Raw genomic sequence first — 22,644 nt, 5'->3', positions numbered from 1 at the left:
TGATATATGAAAGAGCTGTAATAGATTTATACGAATATAGAAATATGGGACATTCATATGGCTTGGCAGCTAAAGGCTTGCACTGATATGAATGTTGGAGATTCGAGTTCAACGCTCAGCTCCCGAAAAGCTAGCTGATGAAGAAGTGAAATTCAGAAACATGTCCTAGTAACCATCGCCGTTTGTAAAGTTACAATTTTTCTCTAATATTAATTACAAAAACCATGGAGATAGTTCCTCGAAAAAACTCGAAGGCTTAGCGTAATTGGTCAAGTTTCGCTGATGGACGAAGACGCTCCGGCGAAAACTGCAATTTGGATGTAGATAAAGTAGCAGTTAAACTAGGCAGATTGAGAAAGGCTTAACCTGCCTCGTGCTACCTTTCACATAGCGTTAAATATGGCGAAACAGGAGTAGCAGGCGTGATTTGTTAAGAAACGAATAAAATCTCTACGGCAGTCAAGCGCCAATAATGTTAGCATTGAATTGTGCAAGACATGACATCGACAGAAACAATAGTGCCAATTGTTCTTTATTTTGAAATCTAGTATTGGAATCTTTATCATTTTTCGGCAAACATTTTGATATTTTCGTTATCACTTTAAATGAAGATTCTAGACAGTTTTGAATTGGAGCATTTTGGTAGGTGACGTTTTAACAACGGCAATTTCGTACGTTACTCTCTTAATCGTTTCGGTACATTTAGCAGCTTGCTCAGGGAGTTACGTTGTTTATAAAAATTTATTAAAAATATTACTTCTTGAACTCTTTCAAATTTTTTTTATAATACTAGCTTGAGTAAGATCTGGCTTTCTGTGTTTAGCTTATACTAGTTCTATATATGTATATACAATGGAAGTACATACAAATTTAGATATATACATAGAGAGCAAACTAAATTTTAACTATTAAAATATTAATTTATTTAGGCATAAAGTGCATTCTCATGCCAGCAATTACCCCATTTAACAAATGTACAACTATTTTTGTATTTGTATGTATATGTGTAAATTAATATAAACATATGTACACACATATATATATATATATATATATATATATAAGTCTATCACTTAAATATTTATCAATAAATTTAATTTCCGACTCTGCTGTTAAAACAAAAATACTTGCAAATTCATTATTTAAATTTATATATTTCTGCATATCCAATTCTTCCTTTCCCCTTTCGCTTGTAAGAAATCAAGAAAGCTTGTGTGCGAAGTATCGATTTGCAACGGTATTAATATTTGTATTTTTGTCTAGTAAATGGTTAGTTTGGCAGAAAGGAAGTCAAGTAAAATCTCGAATTCCCACAGCAACAATTTTCAATTTTATTGTCTATATCTTACCCTTGAGTTAAACTATGTGCAGTAGTAGTATATATATACATATATATATTAGGCTGGGCCAAAAAATCGATTTTCGTTTTTTTCAAAGGGTACACAGATTTTCGAATTCCTCACCATAAATGGAGTATAATGACCAAATATGAGTTTTTTATGTTAATGGGAAAGCGTGCTTCATCGACGTTTTTTGTTTTCGTGAAAAGCTTTTATGTAAATGAATATATCTTCTCACCCAAATATCGTACAGCCAACTTTTACCCCAGTTTTTGCAGGGAATTGAACGCTCTACAAAAAAGGTCATTTTTTTCATTAATGTGACCATTACAAAGTTCTTCGAGGTCGAAAATTGACTAATTTCTGAAAGCCATAAGGTTTTGTTAAAAGTTGTGTAGCGCAAAAACTGCAAAATATTAAGTAACGAATTTTATATATTTAAATGGGAAATTTCACGGTCTACAAAAAAGGTAAAATGCATTTTTTTCAGTTACCAAACCATAAAAAAGATATTCACGGTTAACTAGGGAACATTTAAAGCGGCATTAAAATTGCAGAATTTGGATGTTAACATTTTGTAGTTGCCTACATTGCTGCCCATATGTGGATTGCAAAAACAACAAGAGCCGAGAATAACCAGTTTTGCAAGTGTCCTAGAGAAGATTTAATGTATTTAATATTATAATGTATTTACGCCTGCCTGAGATTCTTTACGAATACATAAATGTGCCACCGCACATGCATACATTCATACACGTACCTAACGCTCGTTAATAGCGATTCAAGTAGATCTTCTTAAATAAAGGATTAGGTAGTTAGCAGGTAGCTACACCTTTTTTTTCATTTTACTCAACACAATTGAAAATATACATATGTATACCACAGAACTCATGCATATTGAGTGCATTTTGTGATAAAATTATTCATTTCAGAAAAAATAAGTTTTTGTTAAGTAAATTTTATATTTTATTTATTAAAACCATTATACGAAATTTCATTTCTTAATACAGTATTAATACCTAAATATTACATTGAAGAATATTATTTCTAAGCCCTTAGTTATAAAAATCTTGTTTTATTGCAGTGAGGATATTTTGCTCGATGTTCTTTAACAACTTGCATTAAATATTGAAATTGTTCTTCGTTTTTTGTCAAGCATTGATTGTATTCTGATACCAAAGCCACTCCACGCTCTGCTACGTCATTTACAACTTTTAATTGACTAAAGTATTCTCGATTTTCCTTAAACTGTCATCCGAAGGCCATGCTTCAACGTCAACATCAAGGAAATCAGATGGCAGGTTAAAGATTTCAAACAGTTTTTTGGATTTCAGCGACGCAAAGTCACTCAAATCCTTTTGCATTATAGAATTTATGCGGTTTTGATCGATCTCAAATCTTTTAGCTTTGGAATTCGTACCAACTCGATTTTTTACAGCTTCGCCACTTGTAATAACATCGAACAATTCTTCTCTCAATATTTTGACGTTTGGTAGTAGGAATACCATATTTTTTCCAAAGCTCTATAACCTGAGCTGCTGCATTTTTAGCACTTTTTGAGACAGAAGCTTTAAGATTATTTAACTGATAAAAAAACACGCACATAACTTCTTTCATGGTTGGCAATTTCAGCTCGAGAATTTTCGGCATTGGGATGCATATTAAAGTAATTTCGTTATTCATCTTACACGGTTAACGGATTGATAACGACTACTTAAGAATTTTTTTTTTTGATGTGCAACTTTTTTCTTTTGTGTTGTATAAAGTGAAAAGAAATGCCGTAGCTACCTGCTAGTGGGCTAAAAGATTTAAATATATACCTAATCCTTACTTTAAAAATACCTTCTTGAATTACTGTTAACAAGCGTTAGGTACGTGTATGAATGTATGCATGTGCGGTGGCACATTTATGTATTCGTAAAGAATCTTAGGCAGGCGTAAATAGATTATAATATTAAAGACATTAAATATTTTCTAGGACACTTGCCAAGCTGGTTATTTTCGGTTCTTGTTGTTTTTGCAAGTCAGCAATGTAGGCAACTACAAAATGTTAACATCCAAATTCTGCAATTTTAATGCTGATTTTAAATGTTCCGTTGTTAACCGTGAATATCTTTTTTATGGTTTGGTAAATGAAAAAAATGCATTTTATATTTTTTGTAGGCCGTGAAATTTCCCATTTAAATATCTAAAATTCGCTACTTAATATTTTGCTCTTTTTGAGCTACACAACTTTTAACAAAACCTTATGGGTTTCAGAAATTAGTCAATTTTCGACCTCGAAGAACTTTGTAATGGTCACATTAATGAAAAAAATGTATAAGACCTTTTTTATAAAGCGTTCAATTCTCTGCAAAAACTGAGGTAAAAGTTGGCTGTACGATATTTGGGTGAGAAGATATATTCATTTACATAAAAGCTTTTCACGAAAACAAGAAACGTCGATGAGGCACGCTTTCCCATTAACATAAAAAACTCATATTTGGTCATTATACTCCATTTATGGTCAGGAAATCGAACATCTGTGTACCATTTGAAAAAAAAGAAAATCGATTTTTTTTGGCCCACCCGAATATATATGTGTGCATGTGTATATTTATACATAGTACATCTGTTTATATGCATTAAACCGTTTCTGAAATTCTTTTTTTCTTAGGAAAGTTAAGAGTTAGCAGTTTGAATAAAAAAATCTCACCGAATAACATTAATACTGCAATCTGTACATTTTATGGGTTTACAGATGCCTTGGTGTTCAATAAATAATAGTACTAGGGTGTGCACCAGCGGCAAGACGACTCAAAATCGTTGATTCTCAAGTAAAACAGATAATTTAAATCGTTTTTTTTTCGAAATTTAGATTTATCCAAGTATAGATCAAAATTTATCCAGAATAAAGGGAAATTTTAATGAGCATAACTGTATACTAAAAAAGTTCGTATAAGCACAATCACAACGATTTTTTATGATATATTTTTTTCTTCAGGAAATAATTTTTTTTTGTCAATAAAGAATTTTTTTTAATGTTTTTTTTTTTTTCAGTATAAAATTTATAATAAGTGGAAATTCGCATGAACACAATAAAACACATATTAGCAGCATATTCGCTATTACTACAACCGAAATTGGTAAACAAAAAAAATATTCAAGCATTAGGTCGATAAAAACAAAACAAAATAAAAAAACTTTTAACAAAAATATTTTTTTTTTTTTTTTTGGAAAATAAGATTAAAAAAGATTTATCAAAAACGAAATAATTGTTTTTTATTATAATTTTTTACGGAAAAATTAATATGGACTGTGCTTACTTTTATACGGTATTGCGTACAAATATTTCTAAATCAAAACGTTTTTTAAGAACACAATTAATTTTTGGCTTTCAAAAAATATTTTTTTATGCGATAGGATTTTTTTTTTTTAATATTTTTTGTCTTCAATTTTTTTTTTCAACAAAGATTTTTATTTACACTTTTTAATCTTTCTTGAATAAAAATATATTTAATAAAAATAACAATAGCAACAAGCCTTCGAAATTTGGAAAATAAGTTCAAAATAATATTTGTCGAAATCAAAAATTATTTTTTTTTTGTTTGTTTATTTAATGGTGTGTTCAATTTATACTTGTTATTTAAGAATTCTTGATGGTGATTACGTGGCGGTTTTCGAAATGGTACCGTCGCAATATGCCAGTGAATGTTTCTTCCTTTCTTTTCAGTTTATCTTAGAAAAACATTATAATTGAATATTCAATTATTATAATTGAATATTCAATTATTATAAGCCTGTGTTAAGCTCATGAGTTCTTAAATAATTTTTTTGTTTATTTTTTCACATAATTTTTTATAAAAAATTAATAAAAGCATAATTAAACACTTAAGAATACAATAATTTTTTTTTTTTTAATAAATTTTTCGAATCTTCTATATAAAAAAAATAATTTTTCTTGAAAAAAAAGCTTTTAGAAAAAAAATTAAAACAAAAAAGTTTTTAAAATTTTGGTAGAAACCTTACTGGAAAATTAAAAAAATAAAAAAAAATATGTTTAGCGAAAACAAGAACACATCGTGTTTTAACAAAGTTTTTTTTTCATGAACAAATTTTTGTGTTGCCAATTAATTTTTTTTTTTTTTCAAAAAATATTTTTGAATAAATCTTTTGAAAGTTTCTTGAAATAACATTTCTCTTTTGAACAGAAAAAAATTCTTTTTTGGTATGTGAATGTATATTTCCAAGCGGTTTATATAATTTAATGTTTTTATTCGAGATCCACAAATATATTTTTTTTCTCAAAAATTTTGTTCTAATTAAATAATTTTTAAGACGGTCCAATATACATATGTCAAATAAATATATTTAGCGTATGTATGTAAATAAAAATATATGTGAGTTTTCTTACAACTGTCGTTTTTCTTTTCTTCCATTATGTCTTACTCTGCTCAATTGGCTTTGCTGCTTGCGGCTTTGATGTTTTCTCTATTGCAATTTCTCTCTTTGCCATTGTAAACGACCAGGCGTACAGCAATTTACGATAAGTAAGCAATTCACAATATGATGAAAAGTATGAGTATGCTAGAGTAGGAAAAATGCTGGCCAGTTGTGCCTAAAACTTTTGTTTATATGTGTTTGTTCGCATTTAAAGGAGCAGCAATATAGGAAGACAACACAAATACACGTACAATGTGATTGGTAAACTGCAGCAGTAGAAATTGCCAAGCAGTAAAGAAAGAAATAAGAAATGGAAAATTTGAGAAAACAACTGAAAACAATAAGTAAAAAATGATTTTCTATTTAATATTGCAAGTTGTCAAGCAGAAGTATCCCTTGTACTTGTTGTTATCACTCTTTCTTGAAAATATGCACAACTTACACTCAACTACTGCACTTAAAAGCGCCCAAGCAGCAGGGGTCAATTACTTGGCGCCCAGCTGTTTAAACGAAGTGCTACGAAGTGACCACACTGACCACAACAAAAAAATGCTTGCATACTTATAGGCGTTGAAGAGTCGTTTCTTGAGTATTTTGTCTTCGTTTAATCAACTTGCATTTTGCGAATACTACTAAGAAGTAGGAGTAAATGCAAAGCTGCTTACTCACATAAAGTTTGTACTCGACTGCACAGCAGGACACACAAAAAGGCTGCCATTAGCAGCAGGGGCGCGCAAAAGTTTTGGGCAAGGCCAAATTAAGGCGTTGATAGCATACAAATATTTGTATGCATGTGCAAGGCTGAGAAATTGTTGGGTTGTTTAACATGCGTGGGTAAAGGACACTTGTGTCTCATCAACAAAATTTAACATGCACATACATATGTGTTTGTGTATGTGTGCAGGTGTATGTAAGGCTATGTTTTATTTGTTACAACATTTATAATGTGTGTTGTTGCTTGTAGCTGTTGGAGAAAATTGCAAATTTCTACTTTTAATAAAATAATTTTGAGTTCGTAATTACAAGGTGAGCATACACTCGCATGTGTTTGTTTGTGTTTGTGTATATACATATGTATGTATATGAAAGGTACTACACACCCACTGCCGTTTTGCTGTTTGCAGTCATACCTTATAAATTGCAGGCTTTTTGCTTTTTTCCACCTCCTCTGCTACCCAGCCGGTTATGTCCTTCAGTTTATATTAATGAGAAATGTTTATCCCCTTTGTAGCGCGCACACACCTACACGTACTTATGCACTAAAACACACGCAATTATATTTATGTGCATGAATATTGCAATTTGCAAATTATTCTATGTATATGCGTATAAATTAATATATATCTATGTATGTGTGTGCAATTGCGTGCGTGTGTGTGTGTGTTTGTCAACTATGTATTTACTTATGCAAATTTCTTCGTTTAAGTGCATGTGTTAGAGCAGTAATTTGCTTCATTTTCTACCTTGTTTTCTTCTCCTTCATCTACGTTTTCGCCTACCATTACAGTTATAGTAATTATTAGTATTGTTGTGTTATTTTGCTGTTGTTGTTGTTGTTGAAATTGTTGTAGTGGCTTTGCTTCTTGTCCATGATATTATGTTGTCATATTTTAAATTGCATTTGCATTTTAAATACAAAATACACACTCACACCAATGAAATGCCCGCGCCCATTTAACTATACACACACAGGCATACATATATTTGTACATAAATAATAATATAAGCATTTAATATAAGTGCATATTCAAGTTTTATTAGAGATGGGCATTGCCGACTAACATAAATATTTAGATATCATAAATCTAACACACAGACACATACATGCACACGTTTGCAACGTTATGAATCCTTTTAAATTAATGTTTAATACTGGCGACGTGTTGGTAGGTGGAAATATAGTCTGACCGGTTCAAGGCGTTTTAACTGGTCACTTGCAGTTTGCTATCAGTTATTAAATGGAAAGCTATACCTTATATGTATATGCAAAAAATAAAATAAATGAATGCATACATAACGAAAATTTCGTATATATATATAAAAGTTTAATTATTTTCTAGCTTTCACCAATTTAGATTGCTGCATCTCATGGCAAATGCTACAGCTTTACTAAAACTTGTTCTCTGGCTTTGTTGAATTTTTTGTTTTAACAATTTGCGTAGTATTCCGTCTTCAGATCTTGAATATAATTTAACGCTACCTTCTTTCTACCCACTTTAAATATCATCCTCCATTCCTTCACTCTGCTGTTACTTCTATTAATGCTAAGTCACCTGCCTTTCGTCATCGATATTTTTTTGCTATCACCCATTCGATTACTGTCGCTTACTGTTCTCCCTATCCTACCCATATAATTGACGTCTTTTTATTGCTCTTCCATTTTGTAATATTTAGCTGCATCCTTCGTCTTTCTATTCCTGATTTTCTTCCTATTACTGCTTCTTGTTTTCTCTCCTCCAGTATTAAGTCCCAGTCTCTAGTTCCCAATTGCTTCTCTATTTTTCTATATCTTCCTATCTCTTTCACTTTGCCTCACCTATATTAATTCCTTCGGTTGATGCCATTGTATTTCTCTTTATCTCCTCATTTGCATCAGCATTTTTTTGTCTTTCTCTTTCTCATTATTTCTCTATTAGTTTATTTTACTTGCTCCTATCCACTCTTTAATCACAGTTTTTTATTCCTAATTGTTTCTCTATCTTTCTCTGTCTTCCTATCTTTATCTTGTAGTATCTCTTTATCTCTCTTGTATTGATTCATGAGCGAATTAAGTTAGGTTGTACAGGCCGGCCTGTAAGGGCGTCACACAGACTAATCATTTCTGCTGCTGTTTGTGCCCCCAGCTTGTGTCTGGATCATGAGCGCTCAAGGGATTTGATTAACGTAAACAAAAGACAACAACGTCAATAAAATTTACATTCCTATCCGGAATGACAACGAATAACTTGAACAAAAATGGTGTTATAATGAAATTTGAAACAACAAGTCAATGTAGTTAAATTCTGTACTATACGGCAGAAGCAACAAAAATAATTTGATTGTGTTATATGCACACACCAGCTCAATTGTTGTTGGGAGCCAGCCAGAGCCAAATTAATAACGCTGGGAGGTAATGGAGTCAAAATGATGCTGTTAGGAGCCATACGATACCAAACTAGCCCTTACATAAACGCCCTTAGTCTAAAACAGTTCGGTATCCTTTACTTCCTAGTGTACAAAATTTGATCCATTGCTTAAGCATACGAGTTTAGCCCGGCATGAAATAGCCAGGCTTAGGCTTTTTTACTTTTGGTTACTGAAACGTTGTCTGTGTATTGTACGTCATAATTAAGGGGCCTTCGTGGTACTGACTGAGCAGCGTCATATAGCCGCTTTTGAAAATTTCTTTTAATTCAACATGCAGCCGATCCCACTTTTGGACGAAATTACAATCAGAGTTATAAAAGCCACAGAAATATCTGGAAAGAGACTTAAGGAAGCTTCACGGTTTGAAGACAAGGGGTCTTCAACAAGTGTAACTAACGACGTCGGAGACCTACATACTCCTTTGATGACGTAAAGCATTGAGAGAAGGCCAAAATTAAAATATATAAAAAAAAGAAAAAAAATTGTCAAACGAAAAAAAAAATTATAAAAAAATTGTGTTTTAAAACTTGGAACTTGGAACCAAAAAAAATATATATAAAAATAAGAATAAATAAAAAAAATAAGGCTAAATTAGAAAAATAAGGAAAGTAAAAAATTAAGGAAGAATATTATGTGATGAAAAAAGGAAAACGAAAAACAAAATTGGAAAAATGGATAACGAAAAAACGTGGTACGGGTTTAAGCGCAGGTTAAGTACCACACTTACTTTCGCGGCTTTCTCCTCTAAAAAATACCAATAAAAACATCTTGTGTATACCAAGACTTTGCCTATTTCCAACAAAGCCGCTCAAAAAACTTTATTTTATTTCACCTGCTTCAGTCAGCCACACAAATCGATCAGTAAAAACCATCCTCGGTTCTGAATGAACACACAGCACATACACATAAATATACACAAGCATCAATTTTGACAATACCTGCTCATGTACCTACGAACTATAAATACAAGACCAACGACAACAACAGATCAGAACGAAAATCGACTCTGATGATGGCACAACGCCGAAACCGGTTTCTCTCGAAACCAAATTTGACAAGGGATGACGGAAAATCATTCCAATATACATCAATGTCATATCACCATATAACCTGTAGTATGTATGCCTATTGCCAGCAGCACAAATCCGTGAATTTATACTTCAAAAATCTTATTGAAGCTTTAGCCCCTTCAAGACATTATCGTACATTATTTGCAAATTCAGCGTAGCAACGAAGCCTGTCACGCCAGCCAACTACCCACTCGATCATTGATAGATCGAGGCGACATCCTCTGCTGCGACACTCAATAACTTCAAATACAAATAAAATTTATGCGACATTAACATTAAGTGTAAGTGTAAACCAAGCAAATATTGGAAGTCATATGAGAGTCACACGATTTCTGAACGAGAATAATAAATTTTATTAAAATTTTCGTTTAACAGCGCATAGTTAAGAGATCTGTTCAAAACAATTTTGAAACATTTAAAATGTTTTTTAAATTTTATTTTTGCCCCACTTCTTTCTTTGAATCTATATAACATTTTTATGCCAAATAATTTAAAAAAAAAATGTTTACGTATGCGCACCAGAGTACCCGTCATTTCAGGTGGCATGGATATCTTTAGGTGTAATTGGTTGGTTTTTAATAAAACAATGTGTATATTTAAGTTAAACAATAAACTTTGTGCATGAATCGAAACAAGATAATCCTTTCTCTCTTCTTTGAATAGTATTTGACTCATATTAGATCTTATTCTCCATAGCTACAAATTTCTTACAACTTAGACATACCTGACATAAATCATGCTTGCGTCCTTATTTAGAATTCACATCCCAATGACCAACTCTGAGCTCTCGAAAAAAACACACATACGCAAACTTGAACCTGCCATTACCTGCAGCTACTTCCATTGAACGTTATAATAAAATGTCGCACAAATATTGGGTTATAATAAATTTACTTTTCTTTCATAGGAATAGATTATTTTTTCTCTTTTCATTTCACGCTACAAAAAATTATTGTTGAATGCAAATTGAATGGTGTACGAGGTGAAATTTGTAAATTAAATTTTACTTTAGTGTTATTCTTAGGTTCTGCTACTACTGAGGCCCTGAACATGCACAGAGCATAGAACAGATCCCTAGCATAAAAAAGTGATATCATTTCTCATGCTCTACTACGAGCTACATCGTGTTCTAGAGCAGGGCAAATATCATAATAAAAACTCGCAACGAAATGCTGTTTGTAGAAGAGCGAGAGCAAAAAGTAAATTTATTGCTGTTTGCGCTGTTAGGCATTGTTGTAAAGAACATTGTTTTACATACAAAATTGGTCACTTTCCCTATAAAATACAAAATAAAAACTAATTGGGTATCAGAAGGGGCAGAGAGAATCTATCTCTCCAAACCCTTTCCGCCACATAAGTTGCGCCACTACAAGCTAAGAGCGCCATCCGCCTAAACCTTGAAATTTTTCAGTATTAGGACATACGATTGCATTCATCGCACGTTAAACCGAATAGCGAAGTGATATCACATCATTACATGGTGCACTGATATGCCGCATCTGTACTATACAAATTATTTTACATACATTTAACCACCCGATTATGGAGCCAGCAGCACAAGCAGAGGCTCCCGTCTTATTTTGCTAACATTCATAGTCATTCTGTGTCACTTCAAACTGACAAATTATTAACTGCAACCAGAAGTATCTCAAAAATGTCATGCCAATCAAATAATTCACTCTTAACCTCAACCTAAAATTTCATTCCAATGCACGACTCAAGAACGCTGTCCGCAACATTCTTGCATCTATTGAACACGACAAAGTGTTGCGCCATTTTATTTATGAGCTCGAACAGCAAAAAATTTCAAATTGGAATTACATTTACACAATGAATTGCTTATCATTGCAAATGTCTGTATGTGTGTGCGAGTGCTTTAATGCAAAAGAAATTAAAGTCATTATTGTCGAATATGAAAAGAAAGAAAGATAGTAAGAACAAGTAAGGAAGGTTAAGTTCGGGTGTAAACGAACATTACATACTCAGCTGAGAGCTTTGGAGACAAAATAAGGGAAAATCACCATTTAGAAAAATGAACCTAGGGCAACCCTGGAATGTGTTTGTATGACATGTGTATCAAATGAAAGTTGTTAATGATTATTTAAAACGTAGTGGGCCTTAGTTCTATAGGTGGACGCCTTTTCGAGATATCGCAATAAGGGTGGACCAGGAGGGACTCTAGAATGTGATTGTACGATATGGGTATCAAATTAAAATTAATGAGGGTTTTAAAAGGGAGTAGCCCATAGTTGCATATGTGAAGGCGTTTTCGAGATATCGACCAAAATGTGGACCAGGGTGACCCAGAACTTCTTCTGCCGGGTACCGCTAATTTATTTATATATGTCATACCACGAACAGTATTCCTGCCAAGATTCCAAGGGCTTTTGGTATCGCCCTGCAGAACTTTTTCATTTTCTTCTACTTAATATGGTAGGTGTCACACCCATTTTACAAAGTTTTTTCTAAAGTTATATTTTGCGTCAATAAGCCAATCCAATTACCATGTTTCATCTTTTTTCATTTTTGGTACAGAATTTATGGATTTTCATAATTTTCGATATCGGAAAAGTGGGCGTGGTCATAGTCGGATTTTGGCCATATTTTATACCAAGATAAAGTGACTCCAGATAAGTACGTGAACTAAGTTTAGTTAAGATATATCGTTTTTGCTCAAGTTATCGTGTTAACGGCCGAGCGGAATGACAAAGGGTCGACTGTGTATAAAAACTGGGCGTGGCTTCAACCGATTTCACCCATTTTCACAGAAAACAGTTACCGTCATAGAATCTATGTCACTACCAAATTTCACAAGGATTGGTCAATTTTTGTTCGACTTATGGCATTAAAAGTTTTATAGAAGAATTAAATGAAAAAGGGCGCAGTTACGCCCATTTTGAAAATTTCTTTTATTTTTGTATTTTGGTGCACCATATCATTACTGGAGTCGAACGTTGACATAATTTACTTTTATACTGTAAAGATATTAAATTTTTTGTTAAAATTTTACTGAAAAAAAAAATTTTTTTAAAAGTGGGCGTGTTCGTCATCCGATTTCGCTAATTTTTATTTGTCAAACATACAGTAATAGGAGTAACGTCCCTGCCAAAGTTAATCATGATATCGTCAACGACTGCCAAATTACAGCTTGCAAAACTTTTAAATTACCTTCTTTTAAAAGTGGGCGGTGACACGCCCATTGTCCAAAATTTTACTAGTTTTCTATAGTTCGTCATATGGTCAACCCACCTACCAAATTTCATCGCTTTATCCGTCTTTGGTAATGAATTATCGCACTTTTTCGGTTTTTCGAAATTTTCGATATCGAAAAAGTGGGCGTGGTTGTAGCCCGATTTCGTTTATTTTAAATAGCGATCTGGATGAGCGCCCAGGCTAAATGAATTTCTTTTTTCACCCAGATCATTTTGATATATAGAAGTCTATATCTATCTCGATTAGTTTATGCCGTTACGGATTACCGTTATGCGAACAAAGTTAGTGTACTCTGTGAGTTCTGCTCAGCTGAGTATAAAAACACAGAAACTCTTTATTATAGCGCCAATTACTGTGTAAATAATTAAATTCAATTGCACAACTTTAATTATGTTCATACATACGCACACATGCATACTTAGAATAATTATCACACATAATTAAGCATTGCATAATAGCTGCAAAAATACATAAAAGCAATAATAATGAATCAGCAAAACAACATTTCTTTTGAAACTAAATTTAAAATTAGAGTGGAAAATAAGATAAATAATATTTCGTATTCGGCAATGCTGCCACATTTTGTTCGTAAGATGAATTTGCGAAAAAAGTATAAAGTATAAACGGGTAATATTTTTGAGACTAAACTGGCAGTAAATCAATAGTTGGTAAGCTCAAAGATATATTAATAATAGCTTTTGAGGCTGCTTCTTCCACTATGGCATATACTTTGAAGCAGTGCGAGGGCTTACGCCGCACAGTGTAACTTTTTTCACTTTTAGGATGCTAAAAATCCAAAAAACAATGTTCTCCAATCTCAAAAATGTTTTGAAATGCAACAGATTAATAACCAACTGTTAAGAAAATGTATACACAGCAAAGTAAAAAACCCACGATCACCCTGATAAGCATTATGAAACTTGGATAATTGAAACAAATGAAAAAATCATTTCACAGTCCAAAATTTTGACCAGTTTTGTGGCCACGTGGTGGAATTTTCGATAACTGTTTTGACTTCAAGCTGTTTTATTTAACATACTTGGGTAGTTTGTAACAGCATTGGTAAGTTTCAGTCACGTAGGGATTTAAAAAAAAATTTGTTTTTTGTTTTAGCCAGCCAATAAAAGTTTGGTAAGCTTAGAAAATTTTTCGTTTTCAATAGAATAAAACTTGCCTGATTCCGCCCAATTCCATTGAACGAATACATTCACGTCAAAGGGAATTTCATATAGTTTCAGACAAAAAAAACCATTGCGAAATTTTGCGTTTTTCTTTGTAATCGCCAACTTAAGAAGCGCAGTGACCTAACAATGGAATGTCCTCAATTCAAGTCTACAATACTAGATCCCAAAAAAGACAGTTATACCTGAATAAAAACCCAAAAAAAGGAAACTTTTGCGCTGAATAGCCAGCCTTCATTGTTTGTGATATGAGTTTTCCCATAGTTAACGAGTTGTGCACTTATCCCATCAACTTATGTTACGTACGCACGCCTACCTGAGGATCGTCTATTATGGGTGATACTTCTAAGTAATTGAGTGCTTCGGGAATATACATATGTATGTATACATCACATAAACGACTACCTAACATTCTGTCGGCATGTACATCATCGCAAAAGTGCTATATATGTGGGGCTTCTCCAAAAGATATAACAATATGCGAGCCCTGTCAGAGCGAAACGTTGACAAAAACATGCTTGCTTTCGGAATTTCCCCTTTACATTCTTGGATACGATGCATGGAATGTATGCTACACATCGCTTACCGAATGGAAATGAAGACCTGGTGCGTGCGGGGCGAAGAACATAAGGAAAAGATGAAAAAGAAGAAAGAAGATATCCAAAATAAATTCAGGAAAGAAGTTGGTCTTTCGATTGATATGCCAAAGCAAAAAACCGACAACACAAATGATGACAACACTGCGAGAAGATTCTTTGGAGATCCTGAAATAACATCAGACATAACCGGCATAAACATCAATCTTTTGAAAAGGTTTCATACAATACTTTCATGAATAGGATGTGGGTTTCAAATAAATTCTGAAGCTTTTGACCACTATGTGACAGAGACAAAGGTACTATATTTATAGGAATATGCTTGGTACAATATGCCAGTAAGGGTACATAAAATTCGGTTTCATGGAAAGAGTGTAATCGTGTCTGCTATTCTTCCTATTGGTTAACTTTCGGAAGAAGCTCAAGAGTCCAGAAACTAAGATGCACGCAACTATCGTGAACTTTTCACCACAAAAAAGTCAAGAATTTGTAGTAACTTGGATTTGCTGCACATATTGCTGATATCGTCAGACCCGTTCTAAAACAGTTTGCCGAAAAACCCTAGGTCAAAGCGGAGAGCATTAACGATTGAAGTTATTGGCTTATTATCTGAACCAGAGCATGTCGACGATATTGACTCCGACTAACTTTATACCAGTTATAATTTTTATTTATAAGTATGTATGTATTTCCATTCAGTTTTTACAAATATATGTACCTATGTTGTGTTTGACTTTGAAAATAAATTTTTTTAAATATTACTCAAAAGCATCTAATCTAAAGTTAAGAAATATAAACAATTTTTATTTATATTGGCACTGGAAAATGCTTTTAAAGTAGAAAATATGATGATGTGAAATTTCACCTTATATGAGGGCAAGGAGAAAAATTGGGCGGATCACGCCCATTTTTATTCTCAAATCAGATTTGGGTATCTGCAACCACACTGCAAAATTTCAAATGAATTGCTCCATTGGTTTGGCTGTTATTAATTTTGGCATCCTAAAAGTGAAAAAGTTACACTGTGCGCCGCTCTCACGTGACGCAGAACATTCAAAAGGGGAGGCATCGTTCTGCTTCACCTGCATGGTCTGGGCTTAGTGCAAACGGTAACTAAGGACTGCTTTTCTACTTAAACGGCCACAATGACGGTGTGCGTGTGCGTCTGTTGTCCATGCTAGGGGCGCTAATCAACGAGTTATAGTTTTACCATGTTAGGGACGGTCGAGTCCAAGTCTTTTGGATGGTAAACTCTTGCAACTGATTAGCGAGCTCGGTGATATGGCACTTTGCGATAAAACGGACTGGGGGTAAACCCAACAAGAAAAAACCGAGCTTGTCCCTTTCACGGCTAGTACAACACAATCTGTCGACCGATACTAGCGTTTGAAGATCTTGTCTGGTGGAAAGCGCTACATATGGACTGCAATCAACATGGTGTTCAGAAGGTGCAAAAGATAACATGCCTGCGCATATCAAGCGCTGTGTGTTCGTGCAGGAAATGGCCGCGAAATAGGCTCTTCGACTATGATAATTCAACACGTGGGAATCAACAGAATAATGGCATGTGACGATGTAAGATTGCATTACAAGCGGATGATTGAACTGAATCACAGCTGATCTAACATCCGACACTATCCACATCGCAGCGGTTTTGACTTTCAGGTGTAGAACATAAGATATCCTGCATGGGAGGAATGGAAGGAAGTTCCAAACAGTGGCAGGGGCACTCCAATCTACGCAGGCGGCGCAAAAAGGGAAAAGGTAGCTGGAATCTACTTTAAGCATCTGCAGGTAATTTAATCAGTCTGAATCCTAGACTTATGTAGTGTATTTCAGGCGGAGGTGTGGGCCATAGATAGAGCAGTCGAACGGCTTCAGGTTAGTATGGTCCCAGGTACTAGGAAGTAAGCTAGCACCACCCGGCACTCCCTGAGGGCAATCATAACAGACAAAAGATGTCTCCGAGTGGAAGTGTGGGAAATTCCCACGCACGCCTTCTTAACCTAGGCCCCTATTACGTGTTACAATCAGGCGCGGATCTACGGGGGGGGTTATAATGTAATAGGGGACATTACCCCCCCCCCTCCAAAAGGTCGAGAATTTATACATGAATACCACTTTTATAAAAATAAAACAAAATTTATGAAACTTTTGATACTATTTCCCCCAACAGTCAAGCTCGCGATCCGCTACTGGTTACAATCCGTGATCGAAAGTCATTTTTTAAATCACAATAGCTCTTTAAAGGTAGATCGGATTAATGGCAAATTTGAGCTAGCGACAAATAGTACTCGTTAGATCCATTGTATATTATAATTTAAAAAAAAAAGTTTGACAGTTGCATAGATATCGCTTGAGTGAAAATAGTTTTCAGTCACTGATCGTGACACGTAATACGGGACCTGGCCTATACTAAAGTTCAAGTATGTAGATTTTTGATAAGTACATCAATTAATGTACTAAATTTATTAAGGATTTCGTATCGTAACGGCAACACTCTTATTCCCCTACCTTTACTTTCTTTTTTCCTAACCGTTTTTTACAGATTATTTTTTTTTAATTTTTTTAATAATTTCTTATTGCTTCTCTGGCTATTGTTTTTGTTTTTGTATACTAGAACAATGTTAGAGGTTTAATTGGCATTTCTAATTCACCAAATTAAGCGAAAATGAATGCTAATGCAAGACGCAATTAGACTCGCCTGCTACACGTAAAAAATCGAGTGGGACACATAGGGTTTAAGAGGAGGTAGTGGGGGAATTTTAATGTCTGCACGACAACACAAATATCAATGATGAATTTGAATCATTATGTATTTATATTTATATGCCTCGATAATGTGTGTACAACATTTTGTGGAAACTGCAATTGCTGCCAAACACGCACCGCCACCCAAAGTCAAAGTTAGCCTATAAAATTTTATGCTCAAATTAAAAAAATGAATAAACACAGGTAGATATATAAGAAATATGCTTAATTATGGATGTATGTACACTAGGGCGGGTCGATTTGTGGGGAGGCAAAAAAATCGCCCATTGCTCTGTGAAAATCATATTCTAGGGATCAAAATAAGAAACTTTGCCGAAGGAACCATACCTCTAAAACGAATTCTGATGTCCCCCCCCCCCCCCCCAGGTAGGGTAAATTTTGAAAAATTCCACTTTAACCCATTTACAGTGCTCCAATCGAGTCCAAATGTATGACCGACCCCCACTAACTTTGGAGGCCCGAACCACCGATGCCAGGGGCAAACCCTCTGGAACCCCCCTGGGGGTTCACCATACAAACATTTCAAAAAATTGCCGGTTTTGCACTTTACATGCACTTTACCCCCAGGGGGGGTTCCAGGGGGTGTGCCACTGGCATCGGTGGGTCGGGCCTCCAAATTTAGTGGCGGTCGGTCATACATTTCGACTCAATTGGAGCACTCTAAATGGGTCAAAGTGGGATTTTTCAAAATTTACCCCTACCTGGGAGGGGGGGAGGGCATCAGAATTCGTTTTAGAGGTATGGTTCCTTCGGCAAAGTTTCTTATTTTGATCCCTAGAATACGATTTTCACAGAGCAATGAGCGATTTTTAAATCGACCCGCCCTAATGTACACTAAGCTAGATCGTTCAGTTATGAAACGTCACACGAAGAAGTTCTCGTCTGGTCCTGCAACTGTTTCCGACAAGCTCTTACTAACTCAAGATCCTAGGAAAAAGGCTTTGAAGAGGAATAACTTTTGGGTTTTCGCGCTGAGGAGAAATCGAATAACCCCAATCCCTTCGGGACGTGTTACAATAAATGCTGAGCTTTACGAATGCAAGAGCAAATACCACTTCTTTGCATACCCTGATGTTAAAGCATAATGTTTATATCATGGAAGTGCTACCGATTTTTGATTTTTGGAAGTATTTTTTTAGCCTTCCCGCATGAAGATCACTATTTGCCTTTTTCCGAAAGAAAGAAAAAAAAATTTTTATTTTGTGTGATAATTATGTTCTGATCAAGGCGAATCCATACAAGGTGTTGGCAAAGCGAATTCAACCAATTCGCCGTGCAGAAGAATGTCAAGCCAAAAGAAAATTTTCATTGATTTCGATTAACTGACATATTGCTTTGCAGGGTGATGTAAGAAAAATAATCAAGAAGAACCAATCAGCTGTTGGGATAACAACACCTGGTACTGAATTTGTCTTACCTAGAATTATTTCAGTTGATTTTTTTTTAATTTCTTCATTAGATTGGTTGCCATGGCAACCTTGCATGGCTTTCCAACAAGCAACAAGTTAATAGCAGATTTCTTTTAGTTAAGCACACTATGGATCCACTCAGTCTATGTGAAATCCTCACGGACCAGCCCGGTTAACCTTACCTTGTAGTTAAGTAGAAGGGATTGATTTTCCTTAGTTCCGCAAAATAGTGCACTAGACGTTAGCTTTGGAAATTAAATTTGTAACCGCTTGTTATCGGTATTATATCAACTAGATATACATAGCTAGGCTTTCGAGCCATTGTTCTTTGTAATCGAAAAGTTATCGATATACTATCGAAAAGCTATCGAATTATTATTGTTACCGAAAATTCTTTGTTGCCAATTTCTTATCAAAAAGTTATCGATTCACTATGGTTTTTGTTTTATCGGCCTATTGATAAAGGATTCAAGGTTCGATTCGAGCACAAGGCCAGAACAATATTTTATTTTTATACTCAGCTGAGCAGCGCTCACAGAGTATATTAATTTTGTTCGCATAACGGTACCCCGTAACGGCATAAACTAATCGAGATAGATATAGACTTCTATATATCAAAATGATCTGGGCGAAAAAAGAAATTCATTTAGCCATGTCCGTCCGTCTGTCCGTAAACACGATAACTTAAGTAAATGTTGATGTATCTTAATGAAATTTGGTACGTAAGTTCCTGGGAACTCATATCAGATCGCTGTTTAAAATGAACAAAATAGGACTATAACCACGCCCACTTTTTCGATATCGAAAATTTCAAAACCCGAAAAAGTGCTATAATTCATTACCAAAGACAGATAAAGCAATGAAACTTGATAGGTGGGTTGACCTTATGACGCAGAATAGAAAACTAGTAAAATTTTGGCAAAGGGCGTGGCACCGCCCACTTTTAAAAGAAGGTAATTTAAAAGTTTTGCAACTGTAATTTGGCAGTTGAGTTTGTAATGTTCGGTTACACCCGAACTTAGCCTTCCTTACTTGTTTTTTAATGATATAAATATAGTTGGTAAAGAGGAATAGAAGTAACTATTTATCAGTAAAACAAACCACCGCTGTATAGCTAAATTGTTGGCGTAGCGTGCCTAAAGCGTATCAATGATGAAGGCTTAGCAGCCTTAGAAACGGATCTATCCGCGCAGCTAGGTAGGTTGTCTGAAAAATTTTCTACCTATTATTCCAAAAACAAAATGCAATTTTTCAATTATAAAAAAATTAAAAAAACATTAATTATGATTAAAAAAAGATTATTGTTCTGGCCTTGAGCTCGAATGGAACCTTGAATCCGTTATCGATTTGCTATCGAAAAGATATCGATTTAATATCGAAAAATGGCTTTAATTTTGGAGTTGTTGCAGAAAGCTCCTTTGTTGCCAGTTTTTTATCAACAGTGTATCGATTTATTTTCGAAAAGTTATCGATTATTTATTTAAAAGTAACCGGTTCATTGGCGGCATGCTATTATAAATTTATGGATTTGCAATGAAAATAATCGATTTGTTATCAAAAACTTATTGATTTGTTAGCAAAAAAATAATGATTTGTTATCGAAAAACTATCAGTGTGTAATCGGAGTCTTACCAATTTTTTCCAGCGTTTTATCGATTTGTTATCGAAATATATTGACTTCTTTTTAAAAAGTTATCAATTGTTTATCGAAAAGTAAAATATTTGTTTTTGGTATGTTATCGATTGTTTATTATAAAGCTATTGGTTTTTCATCACAAAAGTTATCGATTTGTTATCAGAATGCCACGAATTTGTTATCGACCACTTATCGATGTATTGTAAAACGATTCCGATTATGAGGTGGGTTTTGTCTAAGGCTGGGGTAACGCTCAGTCAGTCCAGAGTCGAGTAAAGGTCCCACAAACCCCTAATGAATAAATACACAATATTTATGTGTTACGAACACACGCACATACGGCTGGAGATATTAGGCGGGCAGCAGCTTTCCGTCGCAAGATTGCGAGGGGGCAGAGCGGCGGCTAATGGTCGTTGGAGTAGAGGAGGTTCGGTAGGGCGGTCGGGTAACGGACGGACTGGTATGGCGGTACGGAAGCAGCGGCTTAACGGCGGTAGGAAGGCAGACGGCCAACAATCATCGGAGCAGCGGCGGGACGGTTGCAACGGCTTAACGGCGGTAGGATGACGAACGGCTAGCTGGCTGGGGTGAGAGGGGAAACAGGATGGCGATGGTGTTTACCTGGACAGCGGCGGCTCGTTCCGGGCGGGGTCGGTTGACGGTATCGGATTGATCGGTAGTCTTCGGCCGGATCGGTAATCCGCGGGGTCGGTCACCTGGGGAAGAGACTGTGAGGACTCGTTAGTGCCGGCTTCACCGCTGGACACCCCCGCCGCCCTATTTGCACGCTAGATAGAAGGTGCTTAAGGGGGGCGAGGCTGTATCCACTGGGACACCGCGGATCGATCCGTGGGCGGAGAGGACGTGCACCTTAATGGCACAGCGGTAGCCCCTTATGCGCACGCATCAGTCCACGGCCGAAACCAGAGCTTAGGGGGAGGGGTGATATAGTCATTAAGGCGTCGGGCCGCTCAACACCCAGAGGGCGACGGGTGGCAATAGCACAAAGGCATCCGCCCCGCTCGTCCTTACCTGGGTGAAGGGTGACCCGTGCCATGACGGCGCCCCTTCCACTCAACTAACCGAAGCCAGAGCTGAGAGGGAGGGGTGATATAGCCATTAAGGTATCAGGCCGCTCAACACCCAGGGGGGTGATGGGTGGCAATAGCACAAAGGCATCCACCCCGCTCGTCCTTAACTGGGTGAAGGGTGACCCGTACCATGACGGCGCTCCTTCCACTCAACTAGCCGAAGCCAGAGCTGAGAAGAAGGGATGATATAGTCATTAAGGCGTCGGGCCGCTCAACACTCAGGGGGGCGACGGGTGGCAATAGCATAAAGGCATCCACCCCGCTCGTCCTTAACTGGGTGAAGGGTGACCCGTACCACAACGGCGCTCCTTCCACTCAACTAGCCGAAGCCAGAGCTGAGAGGAAGGGATGATAGAGTCATTAAGGCGTCGGGCCGCTCAACACTCAGGGGGGCGACGGGTGGCAATAGCACAAAGGCGTCCGCCCCGCTCGTCCTTACCTGGGTGAAGGATGACCCGCGCCATTACAGCGCCCCTTAAACACCGACGAAGCTCTTCTCAAACAGCCTGATATTATTTGTTGCTGGTAAAGTTAGCTCTGTTGTTGTTTAACTTCAATCATTTTGGGAGCTCTAATTAATGTAAAAACATTATTTTTCTAGACGTACACCTGTATGTTTATTCATCGCCCTTTTTTTTCTAAGAACCCCAACACTTCTATACACAGGATAATAGGCAGCATGGTTTGAGATAAAAATATCTTTTAATATTTTTGTTTTTGTTTTAATAACTCGTTTTGAGTCTTCAACCAAAAGTTAGTTGTGGCGTACAAAAACTACTTATTACACA

At 35.6% G+C, this 22,644-nt stretch overlaps 1 protein-coding gene across 3 annotated transcripts in view; it reads right to left on the bottom strand.

Moving 5' to 3' along the window:
- pdm3 (pou domain motif 3) overlaps window positions 1–22,644 on the bottom strand; it is a 363,061-nt gene that overhangs the window by 176,139 nt on the left and 164,278 nt on the right. The window lies entirely within an intron of this gene.

The sequence above is a fragment of the Eurosta solidaginis genome, chromosome 3, assembly GCF_040869045.1.
Source record: "Eurosta solidaginis isolate ZX-2024a chromosome 3, ASM4086904v1, whole genome shotgun sequence".
NCBI lineage: Eukaryota > Metazoa > Arthropoda > Insecta > Diptera > Tephritidae > Eurosta > Eurosta solidaginis.
Note: the sequence above shows the minus strand (reverse complement) of the source record. Positions and strands in the feature narration are given on the sequence as shown.